The sequence below is a fragment of the Ipomoea nil genome, unplaced genomic scaffold (genome assembly GCF_001879475.1).
Source record: "Ipomoea nil cultivar Tokyo-kokei standard unplaced genomic scaffold, Asagao_1.1 scaffold1262, whole genome shotgun sequence".
Taxonomy (NCBI): domain Eukaryota; kingdom Viridiplantae; phylum Streptophyta; class Magnoliopsida; order Solanales; family Convolvulaceae; genus Ipomoea; species Ipomoea nil.
Window position 1 is genome coordinate 807,837 of NW_017617690.1, and position 16,784 is coordinate 824,620.

General features: G+C 47.5%; 1 pseudogene; it reads right to left on the bottom strand.

Moving 5' to 3' along the window:
• LOC109184440 overlaps window positions 1-16,784 on the bottom strand; it is a 96,390-nt pseudogene that overhangs the window by 5,614 nt on the left and 73,992 nt on the right.

Consider the following 16,784-nt stretch of genomic DNA (forward strand, 5'->3'; position numbering starts at 1 on the left):
CCAAAAAAAAAAAAAAAACAAAGAGAACTGATCATAACCGAAAAATACTGTGTGCAGCAGCAAAATATAACATAGCATTATTCTAATAGAACGTAATCTAACCTTTTCTCAGATAAAGTGTTTTGGATTTTGTTCAGTAACATTTCCAGTTCACACAGATTTGGGGAGCTTTTAGTGGTTGACTCAACAATGGCTTTTGCAATCTTGATCTCGTCAAAAGGTTGTGAAACACAAACCCACACCCTTTCAGGAAAATGAGCCTTTATCTGTTGATCGTTATAGACTAGTTGAGCAAGGGTAGTTTTCCCTATCCCTCCCGCGCCGACTATGGAAATGACGAGAGGGCCAGGGGGACCTTGAAGCAACTTGCTTATTAAAGCACTGGCATCGGATTTCCGACCTTGAATCTCTGATGCATCCACATTCGAAGTACTGGGCACTCGCTTGGATTCTTGACCAGAAATGTGTGTAGTGTGTGTTACAGCAACAAAATTGTACACATCTTTGTCTTTCATAATCTGATCAAGTCTGGAATCAAGATTTTTTATTTTCTTGGCAATGTCTTGATGCATAACAATCCTTTTGAAATGGAAACAAGAAGGCAGGAAAGAGCTACAGCTTCCTGCAGCCCGAGCTGCTGCAACCTGGGACGACCTCTCCATCTGTTGTCTGCGATTTCTGGTGCTCCACTCGTCAAGAACATCTTCCACATCGTAGCAGAAGTCTTTCATCTCTTCCACCCACAGCTTGACGTCGTTTTCCTTGAAGCTTCTCTTCTCTGCATCATCCAACACCACCCTGATTTTCTTGAGCTTTGATGAGAGGTTTTTGATCTCCTTTTCCACACCCAACGCTGCTCTTAGCTCCTGGGCTTGGTCCTTGATGATGATGAACAGCTGATCCACAATAATGGAGATGATAGCGTCGGCCATGATTCACTCCGTACTCGATCTGTAGCAGTGGAGACTGAATGACTTTTAGAGAGAGATGAGATGATAAGGTTTGCTTTGATTGTGTCTATCTGTTGCTAACATATATAATTCCTATGCTTACATGAGTAGATTACGTACATGATAAAGTGCAATATAATATGAAAAATACTTGGTGTACTCCCATTTTAAATTTTCAACTTGTATTCCCTTTAACATGCTTTTGATGTAAATATTTTTTTGTGAACCCACATGATAAAAATAACCAATCTTGATTTACCACCTTAGAGAATATAAATGAGGGAGTAGAATTTTGGGAGTAACTCATATAATATAAAGTAAAAAGGAAAATGTAATTTATTTTAATTTAATGAATTCAATGTATTTGTTTATGCATGTTGTAGTAGTGTCCCATTCCCATTATTTCCATAGGGGTCATTGTCTATGTCTTGTGGACGTACACTTTACAGCTAATAGGTTAGAGCGAAAATTGGAGTAGTCATAGTACGTATTATGGACATGGTGGACGACCTCTTCCATTGATGATTGATTTGTAAGTATTATGCCATCTCCAACCTATTACACCAAATTTTACATTAAAAAAAAATATGGAAAATTGTAAAAAAATGTCCATTTATAATATGTCAATTATCAATGTCACCCCTAAATTATGAGTGGTGTAAATGTTGCCCCTCAATTATTAAAATGGTGCACATATAGCCCCGGGCGGGTTTTATTCAACACCCGGCGGTCCCGGGGGACAGTCATAGAGCGTACGCAGGGGCTTTGGCTCGGGATGCACCTCGATTCCCTGAAGACTCTCCTGACCTATCCCTTCAGCCCATTCCTCCTTGCCTTCTTAAAGTACTACGGCGTTCTCCCGGGTCAAATTTGTCCCAATGCGCACCGGATCATAGCGTGCTTCCCACAAATTTGCGCCCTGCACGGTCTTGATTGCTCGATGGACCTGTTTAATTTTGTGTATTCGGTCCACTCGCTTGCGGCTCGGTATGGAGGAGGGTTCTTGGCTGCCCAGACTCGGAGTCATCATTGTAACATCCTGGACTTGCCGGAGAACAATCGGGGTTGGAAGAACCGGATTGTTTCTATCGAGTATCCCTGGGAGCTTCCGGTAAAAAGGGTTTGGTCCCTCCATTTTACCGCGTGTAAGCGTCCCGAGCCAACACGGGCCCTGAAAGCCGCAGCGGCTAAGATTTCTTCAGAGTTTTACGAGTTCCTTATCTTCCGGTCGGCCACCGAGTACGAAGACGCTTGTCTCGAGCCGTCGAGGTACGGTCTGCCGGAAAAATATGTTCCTTTGCGCGCCGAGGTGACTGTGGCCGTGCAACCGGCGGCTCCCGTTTCCGAGCAGGAAGGTCTGCTCGCACATTATCCGCACGGACGAGGGGACTTCTTCTTTTTTCCTAATTGTTTAACTTGTACGCGTATTATTTTCTTGCAGGTATGAAGCCCGGTCGAGGTTTTCAGACGGCGCCTTCCGCGGTCAAGGTTCCCCGTCCCAAGGCGTCTCTTGGCGGGAAGAAGGTGACGGCACCTGATGCTCCTCCAGCCGTAACGCCCACGACCTCGGTTCCGACCGCAGTTCCCCTCGACGTGACCGCCCGGGTAGACGAGGCGGCTCCGACCTTAAGCACCGGGTTGGACTTGCAGATCGTCAAGGCCACGAGCAAGCGTGGCAAGGAGAAGGTGGGGGAGTCCGACGGCGTCGTCAAGCGGGCGCGTCGCCAGAGTCCTCCTAACCTGATTCCTCTGATGAACTCATTGACGGGTGGCGACTTGCCGGGCAATCCCCTGGCTAAGATGAGTGTCATTTTCCCGGCGGAAGACGACATGGCCGGGTGGACCCCGGAGCAGGTCTCCGAGTGAGGGGCTCATAATTTGGTGCAGGTAGGCCCTTTTTCGTTATTCGGCTATTGTTTTATCGAAACTGGACTAACTTCTGCAGTTACAGCTCACCCGGGTGCTGACCTCGCTTTACTATCGGTCGAAGAGTGGGACGGAGACCGATTCCCTCAAGAAAGAGGTGAAGGATCTGCGGAAGAAACTCAAGGCGGCTAAGGATGGTAGGGAGATTGCTGAGGCCATTGCCAAGAAGGCCAATGGGGAGACCGCTGAGGTCCGGAAAGAAGCCGAGGACCTCCGTTCACAACTGCAGGATCCCGAAGGTCTGGCCGCCTTTCTCTACCGAGACTCCGCGACTGCCGAGCCATTTTTCAAGGCGTTCGTAAAACACAAGGTGGCCGAGGACATGATGTGGGTGTTCGGCAACTGGGCATACGCTTCCGGTCAGAAGGACACACACCGGGAAGTGAGGTCGGCGCTGACTGAAGTGTTTGAGGGCGACGATCTCAACACAATCCTGTCCAACATGCTCGAAAGCGTCGTCGATCCCCGACCGATGCCGTATGCGGAGGCGGATGCGGATGAGCCGTCCGCGGCCGGGAAGGATCACGCTAGCTAGACCGCCCTCGGTTGGCATTTTGTAATCTTTGTCTGGAGGTTTTTGTTTGGGAGCCCGGTCCCAGTTGTACCGGGCATTCAACTATTCATTTTATGCTTTTTCTTTCAAGCATTAAGTTATAACGCTCGGTTTCTATGTTTCGTTTTTGCTTAGAACTTCGGGTTACGTGCTTCGATTTTTGTATCTGTCGATTTCAATTTTTGTTTGTTGTGTTCAAGCTTAGTGAACGATAACTTCCATAGGTATAGCCCCCTGAGTCCGAGCGGCTATGACGCTCGGTCAATTGCCGGTCGGGCTATCGAAAAGGGGAACGAGACTCGAGATAAACGCGAGTATAGCCCCTCGAGTCCGAGCGGCTATGACGCTCGGTCAATTGCCGGTCGGACTATCGGAAAGGGGAACGAAACGCGAGATAAACGCGAGTATAGCCCCCCCGAGTCCGAGCGGCTATGATGCTCGGTCAATTGTCGGTCGGACTATCGGAAAGGGGAACGAAACGCGAGATAAACGCGAGTATAGCCCCCCGAGTCCGAGCGGTTATGACGCTCGGTCAATTGTCGGTCGGACTATCGGATAGGGGAACGAAACGCGAGATAAACGCGAGCCCCCCGAGTCCGAGCGGCTATGACGCTCGGTCAATTGCCGGTCGGACTATCGGAAAGGGGAACGAAACTCGAGATTAACGCGAGTATAGCCCCCCGAGTCCGAGCGGTTATGACGCTTGGTCAATTGCCGATCGGACTATCGGATAGGGGAATGAAACGCGAGATAAACGCGAGTATAGCCCCCCGAGTCCGAGCGGCTATGACGCTCGGTCAATTGCCGGTCGGACTATCGGATAGGGGAACGAAACGCGAGCTAAACGCGAGTATAGCCCCCCGAGTCCGAGCGGCTATGACGGTCGGTCAATTGCCGGTCGGACTTAGTGGAAAGAAACACGTGTAGGCAATAAAGCCATAAGTTTAAGCGACATTGTGGTCGTTCGGGCAACGAGGCCATAAGTTTAAGCGACATTGTGGTCGTTCGGGCAACAAGGCCGGAAGTTTAAGCGACATTGTGGTTGTTTGGGCAACAAGGCCGAAAGTTTAAGCGACATTGTGGTCGTTTGGGCAACAATGCCATAAGTTTAAGCGACATTGTGGTCGTTCGGACAATCGGGTGTTCCGGGCGTAGTTCGTTTAGCAAAATGTTACTTCTGCGAAAAGGGTTCTTGTGTCAGTCACTAAAATGGGAACTTTACACTAGTTACCATAGTTCTTAGGTGGAGATACTGTTAGGAATATATTGTAATAGATTTTGATATGCCAAATTGTATTTTAGAAATCCCCAATTTTATTTGTTAAGTCTAGGCGTGTCATAGACCATGAAAGGAAAATTAACAAATATGAAGAAAGGGAAAAATACGAAGAAGAAGATGTATGCGTATGATATGTATACTAAATAAGTCCACACGTCCAACTCAAAGAAGAAGTCATACTGATGAATCTCATACGAAGGAACGAGAAGCAAACCAAAATTCATGAAGTTATCTTGAAGATCAAGCATCTATGGAAAGAAAGAAGTACATCAAGGGGAATGCTACAATGACTAATAATTTGTACAGCCGAGATGGATGAAAGCTTGATGTATAAACTGTAAGGTCTCAAGTTTGAAACTCACTCCTTATAATTTTATAAAGAAGCCTTAAATCAGTTCCAAGAGATGAAGTAGGAGCTGAGGTTTGAAAAGAGGTTTCGAAATTAATTCAAGTAATTCGAGATGAAGTTTCAATAGAGGTTTCGAAAGTAATTCGAGATGAAGTTTCAATAGAGGTTTCGAAAGTAATTCGAGATGAAGTTTCAATAGAGGTTTCGAAAGTAATTCGAGATGAAGTTTCAATAGAGGTTTCAAGTAATTCGAGATGAAGTTTCAATAGAGGTTTCGAAAATAAAGAAAAGATGAAGTTAGAGCAGAGGTTGGAATCAATATTAAATAAAGAGAGCTGAGGAGGTTTCGAAAGAGCAGCGGTTGGAATCAATATTAAATAAAGAGAGCTGAGGAGGTATTAAATAATAATAGAGAGCTGAGGAGGTGAAGTTAGAGATAAGAGCAGCGGTTGGAATCAATATTAAATAAAGAGAGCTGAGGAGGTATTAAATAATAATAATAAAGAGAGCTGAGGAGGTATTAAATAATAATAGAGAGCTGAGGAGGTGAAGTTAGAGATGAAGTCTCATCAAGCTATATATAGTAAGAGGTGATAATAATAGAGAGCTGAGGAGGTGAAGTTAGAGATGAAGTCTCATCAAGCTATATATAGTAAGAGGTGAGAGGTATTAAATAAGGTATTAAATAATAATAGAGAGTTAGAGAGCTGAGGAGGTGAAGTTAGAGATGAAGTCTCATCAAGCTATATATAGTAAGAGGTGAGGGGTATTAAATAAGGTATTAAATAATAATAGAGAGCTGAGGAGGTGAAGTTAGAGATGAAGTCTCATCAAGCTATATATAGTAAGAGGTGAAGTTGGAGATGAAGTTCCAAAGCTATATATAGTAAGAGCTGAAGTTGAAGTTGGAGATGAAGTTCCAAAGCTATATATAGTAAGAGTTGAAGTTGGAGATGAAGTTTCAATCAAGGATTATTTTGAAGCCCTTCACGTGAAGATAAGATCTGCATCAGAAATATTTTAAGTCTTTTCACATGGACCAAGAGCTAAGCAACGGCCAAAACATCAGAGATATTATTTTTAATATGATCTTCTGAGAAAGCTATAGATCTTCTCCAAAAGGCTACAAGAATTCAAATTTGAGATTTGGAATTCAAATTTGAGATCTACAATTCAAATTTGAGATTGTATTTTTCCAATGGACAACTTCTCAAGACCAGCTATAAAAGGATTAAGAATGAAGCAGATCAACTCACTTTCCACAACACTTCCAACACAAGCAAAAAGGCAGTACATACGAACAAGTGCCATACTCAAAAGTGATAAAATATTCAAGTGAGAAAAACACTCAGAGAGCTCAAAGAGAAAATATTCAAGAGTGTTTAATTCTTCATCATTGAGAGACTTTGCTGCATATTAAAGATCCATTCAAGAAGTCTCAAAGTTGGAAAGTCAGTGAAACTTGTTTTTCTACAAACAAGTGAATCAACAGTGTTGGAGAACACTGGATGTGATTAGTGCGGGCTTTGTGATCAAAGCACTAGATCACGGGATACGTCGAAGGTCATGGGGGTACGGCAGGCTCATGATGTCGACCGTGAACGGGTTGCGTAGCAACGATGCCTCCGGTTCAGACGATCGGTGGCCGTGCTCTCGCTTCCACCTGCTGAACTCTGCTCGGACTTGCTGCAACAATCCTTTCGCTTCGTTCTGCGGGTCCTCGCGATCTGCGGCCCGTCGGGCCTGCCTCCTGGACCGGCAACTGCTAGGCTCTCCGGAATCCTCCTTATGACCAGATAACGGAGCATTCACGGACTCCTCCACCTCCTGTCGGACTCCAACCCGCTGATGTACGGACGGTTGGAGGCGCACAAAAGCACTGGTTCTTACATGGACTTCTTCAGCCCTCTGTTCTGGTGCTCCTCCCGGTCCGAGCCTAGAGCCGGCGGGTCGTCGCTCGGATTGGGTGCGGCGAAGCTCAGCGGCCGCCGCTGACACTGATGCTATCGATTGGCCCTGTTCGGGTACATTCGGGGCGTTCGGTACCGGCATCTGCATGTACGGCTGATAGATGTCAGGTGCGGGAGGATACTGATTGTAACACCCCAGATTTTTAAGACTTTTAAAACTTATATAATAAAGGTAGAATCTCATTAAATCCCAAAACACAATACAAAGAGTACGGGGTGCTATGCCACACCTGAGCTGGAGAACTCAGGTGCACAGGCTAACTAACTAATATCCTTGATAAAGAGAATGCATAACATGGCACGCAGGCCGTAAGGGAAACTATCTACTTCTACACTCCAAGGTTCTAGCGCGCTCCAGTGTCTATTCTTCTGTGCCTGAAAACCAAATATATCTGTTCAGCGAGAGATGCTGGTAACTCACTCCAACGCGTTGAAATACAATACATATAGATATACGAAAAACCATTTCGAAGCATGAAGATATATCCTAAGAGACTCTAGCTTTCAAATCAGGGAATAAACTCGACAGATAGGGGTAACCACAACTAACAGACAAAACCAAGCGTAGACAATTCACAAGCATACGATAGATAAGCACAGCCAATAATCATAAGCAAGCATATACAGTTTACTAGCATGTATCCTATGGTCACGTTTTCATAACAGTCATAACATCAATCCTCCTTATCTCCTCATGTAGCACACTTTGTTGGCGCCACAGGACCAATCGCATGCCCATACATGAGGGTCAGCGCATATAGCTCTGACACGGCCCCGCAGCACCCTGCCCCGTATCGCAACACGGAGGGGTCGATCGCAACCAACCGATGAACCGCAGCTCATCATAGTTTGATCGCAACCAAACAGTAGACCGCAGCCCAAGAGTATGTCATCTGACCGCAGCCAGGAAAATGAACTGCAGCTCATGTAGAACGTTTGATCGCAACCAAACGGTGGACCGCAGCCCTATATAATATTTATATACCTGACCGATCGCAACTGGCCTGGTTAACAGTCAGTATGGTTCTCAACCCATCCAACTGTCCGTATAACCAATTTGATCGCAACCAAATTGGGGTAACATGCACACATAACACATAGCAAGTACATGCAGCCCACATTAGCACATTGGGAAGGGGGAAGAAACCGTATAACGAAACCTATGCGTGGTCATCCACATACTAAGAATAATCCTAAGGGGTTCATACTTCTTATACCTAAGCCAACGGGATACCGATTCACTAGCATGCAATATATATAATACTTATTCAACCTACGAATGGTACCCAAACATCAAACTAGACATAGGCACGATGGACGGAGTCCGTTGGGACACCACGGGGGTCGGGGGAACATCAAACGGGGAAGCCGGAAACCCGAGGTAGGGTATTTTCCAGCGGGTAGCCGGTGGTTAAGGGTTCACCCGCCGGTGGCGTGACTCCGGGCAGCGGGTGCCCGGCGGGCAGCTGCCCGCTGCCGGCGTTGCCCAAATAGGCCGCGGGTAGGTGGCGGGTCCCCTACTCCCACTGACTCTTTTTCCACAAAAGCGCCCCGGGAACCTTTGTGGAACCCGAAACCATGCTTAGACACTTTCAAACGCAATTGACAACAATACGTAGGCAATTAACGGATCCAAAAGCAAGAACATACGGCACATAACCTACCATGCTTTCCTAAACATAATCAACACCCAAACATGCGAATTCCCACCCAATATACCAAGAGTAATACCATACGAGTTCCACAATACAACCTAGGGTTCTAATTACTTTTAAATCAACAAGAACACAATTCATCTTCTAATATCAAGATTCGGTATAAACATCAAGAACAACATATAATCATCAAGAATCATCAAGAACACCACATAATTATCAAGAACATCAAGAGCAACATATAATCATCAAGAACCACTCAAGATCATCAAGATCACCCATGGAATCATAACACCGATTATCAAGATCAACATAACGAATCATCAATCACACAAGAATATGGGCGAAATCCTAAAAGGGGAATCATAGCTATGAAAATAGGTTTTGTTGAGACATGAGTTACCTCTTAGCCTTAATTAATTCCTTGGCTATGAAGGGTCTTTCTTTAAGCTTTCTTCTTTCTTGATTTCTCCTAGGGGAATTCTTGGGATTCTTGGTGTGGTGAGAGATTATTGTGGTGGGGGTTCTAGGTGCCTCCTAAGTTCCCTATTTATATATCTAAGAGTCTTACTTAGGATCCAATTACTATAGGCTTGCTAACTCTATTCCTTTTTGGACTAGGGGTTGGGTTTAGGGATGAGGGCCTATGGTCCATAGTGGACCATATTAATTAATTAAAGGGAAACCTAACCGAATTGAATCATATTTAATTATTATTAATGGGATTAATTAAATAATTAATCTGGGATTGAAGGCCGTAACACGGGGTGTTACACTCTCCCCCCCTTACAAGGGGCTTCGTCCCCGAAGCCCGGTGTGTGAATCCATTCTTTCACCCCTGGACATCCCGTGCTTTGGCCTCCTGGTTAGGAATGTGGCCCCACGTTTTGTCTTTGCTGGGGTAAACTGGACTTCTGGTGTCGCGGTGATAGGGAAGTTTTGGGTCTACCTTGGTTTCCTGCTCCGGAGCTGGATGCCCTGCGAGTGCCCAAGGTGGCCTCGATTGCTGCCACCCTCTGATATAAAGCGCGGGTCGTACGGATCAAGGATGAGAACCCTTCCTCCATGATTTGGTTTTGCCGGTTGAGTTGTGCGAGTATGCGCTCATTGATCGAGCCCTCGTTTTGCTCCCTTGGGTTCCCTCCCGATCGTGGGTGCAACGATGGGTTAGGCTCGTCATCCTCCTCCTGGTCCTCATTTCCCTCCAGACCCCCACAATCTTGCATTGCTCGTTTGAGCCTTTTGTTGGAGATGTCCAATCGGTCGACCAATTCTCTTCGCTCTTCCTCGGGTTTGAGGCAAATTTCTTCGAGGGTGAGGTAATGTCCCCCTTCAGTGTAGTAGATATCATTGTGGCGGAGGTTCTGGGCGTTAAAGATCATGCTATTCGAGGTTTTAACCTCGGTGTGGCTTAGGTCCACCCCCTTCTTTTCCATGATCCAACTTAGGATCATCCCGTAGGGTAGGCTAAGTCGGTTGCTTGTTTTGCAAAACTCCATGTGTTTTAGCATGAGGGCCGGCAGGTTGAACTTGATTTTGTGTTTCAAGAGATAGGCAAAGGTGCTCTCTAAACTCCCCACGTCTTTGCTCTTATTGTTCGTGGGTAAGAGGCTATCGGTTACAATCATAATCAATATCTTTTGTTCCGCCGATAGCAACTTTATATTCGGTCGTGTGGCCGAGGTGAATCCTTCTTCTTTCCGGAGTAGGTACCCGAGATAGTCTTTGTACCCCGTATTTTGGGTGTCAATCCACCCCTTTCGGTCGTAGTTTGACACACCCGTGGTGGTCAATTTTAAGAGCATGGCCAGGCGGCCTTCGGAGAGTATGATTTCCTTGCCACGGACCTTGGTGGTGATTTCTAGTTTATCACCCCGTTTGGTGGCTACTAGATGCTGATAGAATTCTTTCTTCAATTCGGGGTACGTGTCCCCCTTAATAGTGAGGTACGTATCCAAAAGCCCTTGGTGATCAAGCATATCGACCAATTCCGGAGAAAATTGGTCGGGTTCAAGGGCTTTACCTCCGATTACGGTGTAGCCGGCGTTGCTCCATTCCGGGGTACGGGTTCGGAGGGGTTTCTTTGGCATTGTGAGGTCTTTCTTGATGACAAGATTTTCCGACGAACTTCCGGCGACGATTCCGGCGAGACTCCGGCGAGCTTCCGGCGGCGTTGTGGTGAAGGTTCCCGGCGACGGGGCGGTGGCGGATTCTGCTTTGACGACGGCTTGGCGAGGGGGCGGTGGTCTTTGGTTCAGGCTGGCAGTGGCGGTGAGTCGTGGCAGCGGGGGTGCTTCAGGCGGTTGACGGGAGGCGGTGATGTTGCGGGCTACTTCCGGGTGACGGCGGCGTGTGGTGGGGCGGCGCCTGGGCGATCGTCGGTTGCTCCGGCGGTTGACGGCGGCTGGTCGGGCTACTGGTCTGGTGCTTTGGGGTGGCGGGGTGGTGAGATGGGTAGGTAGGGTGAGGAAGAGGGAGTGTGGAAGAAGAAAAGGAAGGAGAAGGGTTTTTGATTTGGGGATTTTGTGGGTTTTAGGGATTTGTGGGGGTTTAAGAAGGGAGTGTTCCCTTGAGGTTTCAAGAAACACCCTTAGCCTAGTGGTCAAGACCTTGGCCTTGTAAGTGGGAGGTTAAGGGTTCAATTCCTATAGGTAACACTAGGCTCTTTAATGATGGAGCCCTTGTCTTTTTTCCTTCTTTTGTCTTCTAGTGGTGAGGGCTTGGCTAGTTTGTATAGTTTTAGTTCTACCCCCGTAAGTAGGACCGAATTTCGAACTAATCTTTTATTTATAATATTTCCGCAGTAATTAAGCTAAGTAAGTAATTCTACTACGGAGATGATTACAAGGAAATTGCTGAACTACCCTAGACAGAACTCGTCCTAAGTTGATTTTCTTCCGCTGGGTTTGTATGATCCTCGTCTTCTGTGGTTAGGTTTCTGTAACACCCCGTGTTACGGCCCCTAAAACCATTTAATTAATCAATCAATAAGCCCAAGAGAAGGAATAAATCATAATGATCAATTAGGGAAAAAGGCCCACCGTAGTCCATGGGCCCTCATATATATACCCAACCCCTAAACCCAATCCTTAGTTCCGAAAGAAATAGAATTAGCAAGCCTATAGTATTAATTCCTAATTAGGACTCCTAAATATATAAATAAGGGACTTAGGAGACACCTAGAACTTCCGACACGCCTAAACGCCCCACCTCCCCAAGAGAGCTCCAAGAATTCCCTTAGAAGAAAGCAAGAAAGCTTAAAGAAAGACCCTTCATAGCCAAGGAACTAATTAAGGCTAAGAGGTAACCCATATCTCAACAAAACCTATTTTCATAGCTATGATTTCCCCTTAGGGTTTCGCCCCCCCCCCCCCCCCCCCCGTATGATTGTGAATGGCGAATTACTATGATTATTATTGATGTTGATTTAATGATTCCATGGGGAATCTTGGTAATCTTGATATTGGGAGTTTCTTGATAATTGTGATGTTCTTGATGATTAATTGGGATTCTTGATGATTATGTGTTGTTCTTGATGATTATGATGTTCTTGATGATTAATTGGTATCCTTGATGATTATGTGTTGTTCCCACCGAATCTTGCAATTAGAAGACGAATCGTATTCTTGTTGATATAAAAGTGATTAGAACCCTAGGTTGTACCGTATGCTTTGATTCTTGGATTATCGGGTGGGAAATCGCATGTTTGGGTGTTGATTACGTTTAGAAAAGCATGATAGGCCATGTGCCGTTCGTTTCCCGTATTTGATCCGTTAATTGTCTACTTGTTGTTGTTAATTGCGTTGTAAAGTGTCTAAGCATGGTTTCGGGTTCCACAACGGTTCCCGGGGCGAAAAGTGATGAAAAGAGTCAGTGGGGGGTAGGTGGGGGTAGGGGACCCGCCACCTACCCGCGGCATTCTCGGGCAGCTCCGGCAGCGGGCAGCCGGCGGGCGGGCAGCTGCCCGCCGGGCACCCGCTGCCCGGAACAGTGGCAGCCGGCGGGTGGACCCCCACCCACCGGCTACCCGCTGGAAATTACACTACCTCGGGCTCCCGATTTCCCCGTTTGATGTTTCCCCGATCCCCGTGGTGTCCCAACGGACCCCGTTTGTCGTGCCTATGTCTAGTTTGATGTTTCGGGTACCGTTCGTAGGTTTATGAGTCTGTTATATCGCATGCTAGTTGAATTGGTATCCCGTTGACCTACGTGAAAGAAGTATGAACCCCTTAGGACTATCCTTAGTATGTGATGGATCACGCATAGGTTTGTTATACGCTTTATCCCCCTTCCCGATGTGTAACGTGGGTTGCATGTGCTTGCTATGTGTTATGTGTGTGTGCTACCCCAATTCGGTTGCGATCGGATTGGTTATCCTGAGCTGCGGTTCAGAAACTGGCTGCGGTCAGATTGGTATTCCTGGCTGCGGTCAGATGACATTCTCTTGGGCTGCGGTCCACCGTTTGGTTGCGATCAAACGTTTCTATACGAGCTGCGGTTCGTCCTTTATCCTGGCTGCGGTCAGATGACACTCTCTTGGGCTGCGGTCCACTGTTTGGTTGCGATCAAACATTATGATGAGCTGCGGTTCATCGGTCGGTTGCGATCGACCTCCCCGTGTTGCGATACGGGGCATGGTGCTGCGGGGCTGTGTCAGAGCTATATACGCTGACCCTCATGTATGGGCATGCGATCGGTCCCGTGGCGCCAACAATGTGCGTTATGTGTGTGATATGGACGAGTTGTGACTATGAGTGCCTTGGGATGTGACTATGGGTTTCATATTGGGGATTGTTTATGATGGGATTATGATTACCGTTTATGCCTTGTCGTAACTGCTTTATCTTTTGTGAAATGCTTATGATTGCTATGTCCACTGCTGGTGTCTAGCCTTAACTGTTGAGTCATTCCCGGTTTTAAAAGCTAGAGTTCGTAGGATATATCTTCATGCTCATAATGGTTTTCGTATATCTATATATATCTCTATATGTATTGTATTTCAACGCGTTGGAGTGGGTTACCAGCATCTCTCGCTGAACAGATATATTTGGCTTTCAGGCACAGAAGAATAAGTCACTGGAGCGCGCTAGAACTCGGAACGTAGAAGTAGATAGTTCCCTTTTCGGCCTGCGTGCCATATTATGCATTTACATTATTGAGGATATTAGTTAGTTAGCCTGTGCACCTGGGTTCTCTAGCTCAGGTGTGGCATAGCACCCCGTACACTTGTATTATGTTTTGGGATTTAATGAGATAATACCTTTATTTATAAGTTTTAAATGTCTTGAAAATCTGGGGTGTTACAGTTGGTATCAGAGCCTAAGTTTGACCCTAGGAAAAGACTCTTAAGACCGGACTTTAGGACGTTAGGCTTGAGCTCTAAGTACCTAGGAATCATAGGACTCAGGAATCTTAGGACGCGCGGTGAGATTGTGAACCCTACACATGACTTCCCTACACGTTGCCTTTCCCCATTCTAAAACCCTTCCCCACTTATCACTTCACCAGAAGTGCGTCGAACTCTAACTTAACATTCTTATAAACATTGACCAGAAAGACGATAGCATGGCACCGAACAGAAGGCAATCAAGGACTCCGGAACCCGCCACCAACGACCCCTTGACCCAAACCCTACAGCAACTAACACAAGTCGCGCAGGCGTTAAGCGACGCGGCCCTTCGCAACGCCAGGCCCCCACCGCCTCCGGTGAATACAAACTCTGACGTCGCTCGACAAGTCTCGAATCACCGATCACCCACGTTCTTCGGAGAGGAGGACCCCGCAGTCCTGGAGGAATGGATTCGGACTCTTGACAAGATTCTAGGGGTAGTAGAATGCCCAGAGGAGCGTCGTGTAGAAATAGCCTCGTTCTACTTCGGACACGAGGCCGACCTCTGGTGGATCCACGAAGGACCCACCCACCGACAAGAACCGGGGTTCAACTGGGAAAGCCTCAAGGCACGATTACGTGAACGGTTCTATCCAACCCACATAAAAGCATCCATGTATGAAGAGTTCCTTCATCTAAAGCAAGGGACGGCCACCGTCGTGGAGTACCATAAACGATTCCTCGAACTGGCGCGCTTCGCACCCGAACTTGTCCCCACCGAGGTGACCAAGGTAGAAAGATTCGTATCGGGCCTCAACTTCGAAGCCCGGAAGGCGCTAGTAGTAAGTGGGCCCCGGACCCTCAACGAGGCTTACGTCAGTGCCGCGAACCTCTATCGGATCCAACTACTTCAACGCGGAGCTCAGGAACAAATGCGAAGAAGGAACACCGGAAGTGGGGCACCACCGGTGAAAAGAACAAGGAACGACATCGGCACGAGATAAAACAACCCGACTAACCCAAGACCGCCCCCGGGAAGCAACGAAGCGAACCCAAGTAACTTTCCTTGCCCGAGATGCAACAAAAGTCACAGAGGCAAGGACTGTGCAGGCAACCCCTGGCGATGCTTCAACTGCGGAGAGGAAGGACACAAGGCCTTCCAATGCACTCGGCCCCAAAGACCGCGTCCCACCACCACGGGCCAACACGGGGGTACCGGTCACCAAGGGGGCTACGGCGCTCCCGGAAAAGTATTCGTCATGAGCCAAACGCAAGCCGACCTCGGAAACGAAGAAGGCCTAGGAGGGGAAAACCCAATCCCTGAAGACGAGGACCATACGGACCCCGCCGAAGAAAACCCCGAAAGCGAATTCTGTCTAGGATAAGCCATCACCCCCTTGTAACCACCCCCTATATCGTATAGACCACTTATTTAGTTTAATTACTTCGGGAGCATTATGTCTACTTAGCTTAGCTACTTAGAAAGTATTATGAATAAAGATTCCTTTTCATTCAAATTCCGATTCCACTACGAGAGTAAAACACAAGTTATGCCATCCACCCAACCCTTCCTCACTAAAAGACGAAACAAGGAAAAGGACAAAAATAACCTCATCAAGAAATGCCTAATGTCACCACTAAGGATTAAACCTTAAACCTCCTATTTATAAGTCCAAGTCCCAACCACCAAGCCATGAGTGTTTCTTGAAACCTCAAGGGGACACTCCCTTGTTAAACCCCTCTAAATCCCTAAAACCCACAAAATCCCCAAATAAAAAAAAAACCCTTCTTCTTCCTCTTCTTCTCCCACACTCCCTCTTCCTCACCCTTCCTACCCATCTCACCACCCCGTCGCCCCATCACCGGCCCCACGAAACCACCGCCGCCAGCAGCCGAGCCACCACCGACCGCCCAGGCTGCACCCCGCCGCACGCCGCCATCACCGCCGGAGAGGACCCGCGACGCCGGCACCGCCCGCCACTCGCCTGGACGCCACCCGCTGCCACGCACTGCCCAACTCCACTCCAAAGCCGCCACCTCCCCTCGCCGAGCCATCACCGGAGCCCAGCTCGCCGCCGCCTTCCTTGCCCACGAAGAAGAACGCGCTGCCGGAAAACACGCCGGAGCGCTGCCCACCTCGCCGGAGACTCGCCGGAAATCTCGCCGGAAACCTCGCCGGAAAATCCACCGGAAAAGTACCACCTATCGCGATGCCAAAGAAACCCCTCGAAATCCGCACCCCGGAGTGGAACAACGCCGATTACACCGTGATCGGAGGTAAAGCACTTGAACCCGACCAATTCTCTCCGGAATTGGTTGATATGCTTAAACACCAAGGACTTTTAGATACGTATCTCACCATCAAAGGGGATACGTACCCCGAATTGGTGAAGGAGTTCTATCAACACCTTGTAGCCACCAAACGGGGTGACAAGGTAGAAATCACCACCAAAGTCCGCGGCAAGGAAATTGTGCTTTCCGAAGGCCGTTTGGCCAAGCTCTTGAAATTGACCACCACGGGTGTGTCCGACTATGACCGGAAGGGGTGGATTGGCACCCAAACTACGGGATACAAGGACTATCTCGGGTACTTACTCGGGAAAGAGGATGGGTTCACCTCGGCCACCCGACCAAACCGGAAATGGCTATCGGCGGAGCAAAAGATATTGGTTATGATTATAACCGATAGCCTCTTGCCCACCAATAACAAGAGCAAGGATGTGGGAAGCTTGGAGTGCACCTTTGCGTATCTCCTAAAACATAAAATCAAGTT